The sequence below is a fragment of a genome, unplaced genomic scaffold, assembly GCF_019419815.1.
Source record: "Pyrus x bretschneideri cultivar Hongxiangsu unplaced genomic scaffold, Pyrus_bretschneideri_v1 Contig21, whole genome shotgun sequence".
Classification (NCBI taxonomy): Eukaryota; Viridiplantae; Streptophyta; class Magnoliopsida; order Rosales; family Rosaceae; genus Pyrus; species Pyrus x bretschneideri.
The window spans coordinates 1,105,275-1,113,375 of record NW_025999513.1 but is presented as its reverse complement, the minus strand read 5'-3'; the positions used below and the strand labels follow the sequence as shown (position 1 = coordinate 1,113,375).

At 36.0% G+C, this 8,101-nt stretch overlaps 1 long non-coding RNA gene across 1 annotated transcript; it reads right to left on the bottom strand.

Annotated features, from left to right (window-relative positions):
* Window positions 1–4,459: 4,459 nt before the first annotated feature.
* On the bottom strand, window positions 4,460–4,968 carry LOC125477312. The gene is made up of 2 exons (XR_007258454.1): window positions 4,700–4,968; window positions 4,460–4,575 (listed from the first exon to the last, which is right to left on the bottom strand). It is a non-coding gene; the product is annotated as an uncharacterized LOC125477312 (long non-coding RNA).
* Between the last annotated feature and the right edge of the window lie 3,133 nt (window positions 4,969–8,101).

The following is an 8,101-nucleotide window of genomic DNA, read 5'->3' as shown; positions in this document are numbered from 1 at the left end:
TTTTTACGCTGAAAGAGCTCTTAAGGTAATCTACCTGCGTCTCTTCTTATTAAGGTACCTTTTACAACTCTGCATTACTGACTATTTGTTGTTGTTTAAAATGTTTATTACAGATGAGGATGTTGACATTGTTAATTAATTGCAGTTTTTGTTCTATTTGTGTCCATTGTCTTTGTCAACTTAAGTTTTTGGGCTACAATGGGAGGCAATTATGCTTGTCATCATAACTTTGTGTCGAATGATCCTCATTCAAATTGTTCTTAGATGGTTGAATTTGTTCTCACTCATGTCTTCTTTTCTTTTTTTTCAAAATTTGGTGATCATAACAAAAAGTGATGAGTTTATGTGCTTGTAAACACGAAAAATTTGTAACGAATGAAACGAGAACACCTGTACAAAGTAGATTTGTATTGATTTGAATTTGTAGCGTTACAATCTCTATTTACAATTTTCCTTTGATTTAGTCTTCAAATTTGATGCAGATGCGTAGGTTGTTGATTCAAGAGTTGCGATGACTTGATCTCAGACAAACGATTAAACGATTACTTCAAGTTTTGAGCTTGAAACAATATGTGGATAGTCTTCACCTCAGGTTTTGGGTTGCGGCAAAGGGAGTGTTGATGTAGAATTTCGTTGATTCAAAGGTCTTGACGACTTGATCTTGGAATAAACGTCGTTACAAGTTTTGAGCTTGCAAGCAAAGTCTTGAAGGAATTGTTTCGGCTTTGGTTGTGAGTTCTTCAAAGAGAGCTTTGGCAATGTATTAATCTTGAAAGATTTGTGCAGAGGTTCTTTTGAATGTAGGATTTTTGGCCCCTTTAAGTGTCTTGGATCCTTGTATTTATAGACATCCAAAGCCATGCCTTTGGGTGGATTTAGGCTTGATTTGTGTCTTGATTCATCCATGGGAGAATTTAGGCATGTTTTGTGTCTTAATCTCAGCCACTTTCCCTTGCTTGGCCGAATTATAGGGCTTGTTGCTTATTTTGTGAGTAATCTTCAATTTTTGCTTGTTTAATGAAGATGCCTTAGCTTTCTTTTTGGTTTTGGGAGCAATTTGGCCCCCTTAACGATTTTGAGGAGATTTCTTCCCCTTTGCCGAATTTTAGGAATGCTTTTGAGCTTCCTTTACTTGATTTGTGTCATATGTCATTGATGACTTGTCTATTTGTGATGAGCCTAATTGGTTTTTTTTTTTTTTTTTTTTTTTTTGTAGACGTCTTTGACGTAGAAAAAGGATGAGTACCTCTCAACCTTTCTCATCAGCAATCGAACGTGCATATGGGAAAGTTGACACCTAATCGAGAGATGTCTATACAGTTGTTGATGGATGGTGTTGAGTAACGGAAAGGCAAGAAAGTCCGTAGTCTAGGAACGGGTCGTGTTTGGGACCTCGAGGGGTCTTCTTCTTCATCTAGTATGCCAAAGAGAAAAAGATGAGCGTCAAAAAGAAAAGACAGGGCACCTGAGAGAAGAAGCCGTACATGAGCAAGAAGCTGCTACTCGCAACCAAGCCCCCGAGCGATCTTCAGATGTCATTCCCCAGCCACCTCAGTAGCCACTCGAGTAGTTTAGTGTTTTTTTTATTTTTTTTTAACATAATTGTACAAATAATTTTATTTTGAATATAATTAAACTTTTTTATTTTTAAGTTGCATTAATTTTAGCTTTTTAAATTAATACATTTGTAATTGAATAAATTTTTTATACTAAAATTGTTTTATTACCGATTTTTTTTTTAAAAAAAAAAGTTAAAAAGGTTAGCCCGATGAATTTATTTGTGGATCAAACTTTATTTTATTTATTTTATTTTGGTTTTAAACAATTGCTCAACGAAATTTCGTTGCGTCAAAGTTTAATAGTTTTGAATTTGGTGTGGGGTGACGAAACGATGTCGTCGTATAAGATATTTTCGTTGTGTAAAAACGGTCAACATACTTTTACCCGACAACTTCTTTTGTTGGGCAAACTCAATTTCGCATGACGAATGACTACTTTTCGTTGGGTAGGACTTCAAGTGAGGGTTTTGCACGACCAATTTTTCCCGACGAACTTCTATTGGCAAAAGTTTCAAGCGATGAAACCTCCTTTGACCCAACAAAAATTTTCCGTCCAACAAGGTGATTATTTTTTTTTTTTAAGTGAAAGTTGAAGTCTTGATCAATTGATTAGGATCCAACTAAACCTAATTTTGAAATATTGAACTAAAATATCACATGCCCGTGTCTAATATTATTTGTCTGAACTCTAAATAGTTAACCCAAAATGAATATTAACTTACATAAATATGATGCATTCTTCCAACTTCACTATCTATAATGATGCATTCTTCCAGAATTAATCATATTGAATCTGATAACCACTAAACCAGCAAAACGATACCTACCAGCACTACAAATGAAGTTCCAACAAATTATCATAGACCAAGTGTAAGTAAAATTTTTTATGAAACAAAGGAAGGTGTTAAAGGGCTCGTTGACGCCGGGATAGCCCAAGTCCCTCGGATTTTTCACCAAGCACCCGAACCAGGCGATCAGTACTCCATAAACAGTACCATCTCCGATGCAGAAATCAGCCAGTTTAGCATTCTAATCATATACAGTCAAGGCCTTGAACTTGACAGTCCGTTTAACTAACCGCAAGGAGATTGTTGCCAAAGTAGGAAAGGCATCAGAGGCTTGGGGCTTCTTTCAAATTGTCAATCATAAAATACCTATTGGTGTTCTGGAGGAGATGAAGGATGGAGTACATGGGTTTTTTTGGGCAAGGTGACCAACTGAAGAAAGAGCTTATTCTAGGGATTACTTCAGACCTCTACTGTGCAAAAGCAACTTCAATCTATATACAGCACCATCGATTAATTGGAGGGATCATAATGTGTAATGGCATCTAAATTTAGATGACTTTTGTTGGAACTAAATTTGCGCACCGCTATAGGGTGGAGATGCTCAAATTCAAGTATCTGTAAAATAGCAAAAAGCTGTGAATAAGCCAAAGACTAGGGGGGTATGCTAGTTAAAAGCTCTCCAATGGTCAAGTTAGTAAGCAAATTAAGACTCAAGCAGTAGGAAAGAAAATAAGTATAAAAGGATTGCATTACTTGAGATGAATCCTAGAAAGGTATATTTATACTAGTCGATGAGAGGATCATTTAGGATAGTAAAATCCTTGTTAAACTGGGAGAATCCCAAAGGATATCTAGTGATATATGTTGCATTCTCTTATGAGTGTGATTACTTGTGGCACAATCCAATCCTTGGATTGTGAGGACTCCAAGATTATAGGAAGCTTGCTGATTCTTTGCTGGATTAGGTTTTCATATTTTGTGGAATAGAATGATGGTACCTCATGAATGGTGTCATCACTATTGCAATGATGAGGATTGTCTCAGATGCGTGTGCATAGAAAACGAGTCTTTGTCCGTTGCTTTCTCCAGTTAAACTCAACTGTCATATTTGTTGATCTCGAGATGCGAGGATTCATATCCAACGGTAGGGTGACTCCAAAATACCTTCTTTAAATATTCTCGAATCTCTTCATTTGTCTCCTAAAAAAATCTCCAATCTACTTCTGTTAAAAAAGTACTGAACTTTCTTTCATACTCCTGTTTGAAAATTTTCAGCTTTTCTTTTCAACTTCTTCGCAAGTGGTGTTGTAGCATGATCGCTATGTTGCATTGTAAAACCATTATGATTCATATTCAAGCTCAGAACTCCGATGGAACTTGAGACTCAGTTCTAAAAACTTTTACTCCTTTTCTAGGGGTGTACTTCTCCTCGTGTTGAGATCATGCCATATTCGTCAGAAAGGTTGTGTCATTGTCGAAATTAGGGGTCTACCGGAATAGTTTTGAACTGAGTTAGTCCAACGCCACAAAATCTGAAAGGAAGAAAGGATGTGCAATCATCACATATCCCTTCGATAAAAACGATAACAAATAGTTAGGTTGAACTTTTTGTTTCATGGTAAAGTGATTTAAACTCTAATGCCCACTTCGATTCTAAAGGGTTTGAAGGAACCTCTGTCTTAACACATTTCAAGCTCTGAACTTGGAGGCAGGAGCAGTACTGCAAGGCATAAATGGTGTCTACTAAATAACTTCGCAAGACATCCTTGGCTTTTGACTCTTTTGCCACACATCCAGCGGTTTATATTTACATGATCCATGTTGAACGGGTCGATTCTAGAACTTTGGAGAAATGCTTTGCTCTAGGTTTAATATTTACTTTTGTTTATTTATTTATTCTTTTTTAAAAAGTACGATATTCATTAATTCATATACGATAACATACAATCTTTAAAGATAATGTGCTTACATAGACCTCGATAAGAACTTTGCCAGGACACTCAACCTAGTTGAAGATAAAACAAAACTCAATCTATCATTTCATTCGATAGAGAACAAAACTCAATATATCATTGAACCATTTTTGCGTTCAAATTCACTAAGTTCACTCCCTGAATATAATTACCATTATCAGAATTTTAACGAATTGCATCCAGAGGGTTTATTCAATCCTATTAGAACCTCAAAAAACCCATTGCAGTCGGCATTGCTGGCTGCAAAAACTGAATCTGCACAAGAAATTGAAACGACAAGTGCTGATGCCGACTGCAAAAACTGAATTTGCACAAGAAATTGAAACTACAAGTGCTGATCCTTTTTCTACATTTTGATAACCAAGCCCAAGGGATTTACCTGCACCATCAAGTCTGGTTCAAAGTTGCTCTCAGATTACTACAAATCCGAATTTGAACTTGCAATTTTCCCCTCAAAAAATATGCCCTTCACACCCTCTGCCTCCACTGTGGTCTTGCCTTCCACCGTGGACTCGCCACAGCATCCCATCGACAGATAATATTCAAGAGCGTGGTCGTATTCTCCCACCGTGGTCACGTCCTCCAGCTGCGGTCTCGTGCTCTCGTGGTAATAAACCACGTCGACATCACCGTTATCCTCCAAGAAGAATTGTCAAGTGGTGTCCATCACAAAGTCAAAGTCAAGAAAGGAATTTCTCCATTATTAAAGATTGTTCGGTTCAAAGAAACAAAAGATTTTCTTTTAATTCTGAGCACTGTGATAGTGCACGTGAAGGACCAGAAGACAATAATAATCTGTTTACAAGAAAGTCCAATTCACAGGTCCTGTGAGGTGGGGTCATCTTCAAGCAGGCCAGATTCGAGAAGCCACTCGCAACCTTTTCCTACAACCTAGGCAGTTCCCTTCAATTCAAACTCAGGTTTTATTCATCCAGTTTTCCTTAATAATTTTATTCATAAGGTTGATTTGTGGAATACTTTGAATAACAATCACAAAGACCAAAAGTGGAAGCAAAGGTTTAACTTTAGGAATTTTTAACGAAAAGTCCACGGTACTGTTCAGTTTAACGAAAAATCATATTTTTTACACTAAAAAGTCAAACCTGGTACTGTTCACTTTACTCTTTATTTTGTCCTTATCGTTAAAACTCAAAGTTTTCAAGCTCTTTTCATTAGTTTTCCTTTAATTTTAGGAATCCAAAAGTTAGAGTGCTAAATCATTTGGATCAATATAATACTTGTTATGATTTTATATATCCTGATTTGGCACAAAGAGAAATTTCAATTGCAAGAAATTTAAGGGGACCAAGGTCACAGAGAATTGAAACATAATCCACTAGACGAGAAGAGGCTGCTTTTGTGTATGAAAATAGAGAAAGAGTTGATCACGCCTAGCCAAGTAGACAAGCAAGAAATCCACAAGCCTTCTATTAACGTGATCGCCTGAACAAGTACTCATCTTTCACTAATTGGACAAAGCCCTTGTGAGTGCATGGGGTATTTGCTGCTAAAAATAAATAAGTCTCTATTTTTATTTTTATTTTATTTTTAGTCTTTAATTTATTAAGAACATTTAGTATTTGTTGCTTGTAATAATTAAAAGTACACTAGTAGTTAGTATTTGTGGCTTGTAATAATTAAAAGTGCACTAGTAGTATTTGTATTTGTATTAAGTATTGTGTTTGTTTTGTAATTTTCTAAGTTAAGGCAACTAAATCTTCCAAATCCAAAGTTTTTAAAATAGAGTGGTTGAATAACGTTAATTATCGAATATGGAAGAGAATGATAACTTATCTTTTAACCTATGACAAGACTTTGTACACTATCAAGGACTAGAGACCCCTTGGCCCCTCTCTAGTTTATAATAAATGGGTGGAAGATAATGAGTTGGCTAAGGCCACAATCCTCAATTACATGGAAGATAAATTAATACCTCTCTATGAAGAATATGATTTGGCCAAAAAAAATCATGAATGTACTTGAAAAGAAGTATGGCCCTAAATCTCAAACGCACATTCCGTTATTGCTTGAGAAATACAATGGGACAAAAATAGAGGAAACTGATTCTATGGTCGATCATATTACTAAAATGCAAGTAATGGCAAAAGACTTGGTCAATGCTGACCATCCAGTTTCTGATAAAATACAAGTTAGTGTTCTTCTTGGTAGCCTCCCAAATTTTTGGGAAAATGTAGTTACTTCCATGACTTATGGTCAAGTTGAATTAACAATGGATACGTTGCCTGCAATGTTGGCTATTGAAGAAGTTCATAAAAATTATAGGAAAAAGGAAACTAGACATGGCAGAGCCAACCTCCACATAGCGGAAGATTCTCAGAAAAACAAGCAACACATGCACAAGCCGCATAGTAGTAACAAGCACCCAAACTTCAAAAAGTTTGCACACTGCAAGTAGAACAAGTTTAAAGGAAGGAGAGTGCATGTTACAATTGTGGAGAGACTGGTCATTATAGGTATAAGTGCCTAAAACGATGAAAGAACAACAAAAATCCTAAAGAATTTATTTTGAATGTCTTCGAAGCACTCATTGTTGAAGATCAAGGACAATGGTGGATAGACTCAGGAGCAACTCATCATGTATGCAAGGAAAAAAGTTGCTTCATCAATTTCAAGGAGAAAGCACTAAGAGAACATCGTCTCTACATGGGTAATAATATTTATGTCGATGTTCTGGGTGAAGGAGATTGCAAGATCAACAATAGTATATCTACCATTGTGATTAAAAATGTTCTGTTTGCACCAAATATAAGGAGGAATCTTGTCTCTGTCTCTGTCTTAGAAAAAAAAGGTTTTGAGACAAGGTTCATGAATGGTGTTGTCACTATTGGGAAAAAGGGTTATATTTATGTAAGGGGAATAATAGTTAATGATATGTACTCAGTTTGTATTAATAAAAGTATTTCTTCCGAGTATGCCTTTGTCTCTACTGTTCAAAATTTGTCATATTTATGGCATTTATGTTTAGGTCACATAAATAGAAATAAAATGATACGCATGAGTAAAAATGGAATGTTGCCTCAAGTAAATGCATATGATTTTGATACATGTGAATCATGTATTAAAGGAAAAATGACTAGAAAATCATTTTTTCAGCATTGGACTTCTACAATTTACTTGAGATAGTGAATACAGATTTATGTGGACCAATGAGAACTAAAACCCATAAAGGAATGAAATATTTTTTGACTTTCATTGATGATTATTCCCGTTATGGACTTGTCTACTTCTCGCAACATAAAAATGAAGCCTTAGACAAATTTAAAGAGTTTAAGGCAGAAGTAGATAACCAATTAGGAAGATCCATAAAGACCCTTAATAGTGATAGAGGTGCAGAAATTGAAGCCTGTGATGATTTCTGCGAAGAGAATGGTATAAGGCATAATTATACTATGCCTTATACATCGTAACAAAATGGTATTGCAGAAAGAAGAAATCAAACTCTAATGGATATGATGCGATCCAAAAATAGAGAAGGAAAAACTCACGGCTTTTCTTAGGGAAAATCGTGACGTCTTTACGTGGTCACCTTCTGACATGCCTAACATCAACCCCGAGATAGCTTGCCACAAGCTACACGTCGCCCCCCGTTGCCAAACTGGTGATCCAAAAGAGAAGACATTTCACACCCGAGTGAGTGGGGATCATCGAAGCGAAAATTGACAAGATACTCGACATTGGATTCATAGAAAAGGTAACATACTCAACATGGCTTGCCAATGTCGTGCTAGTAAAGAAGAAATAGAAGGGCAAATTGAGAGTT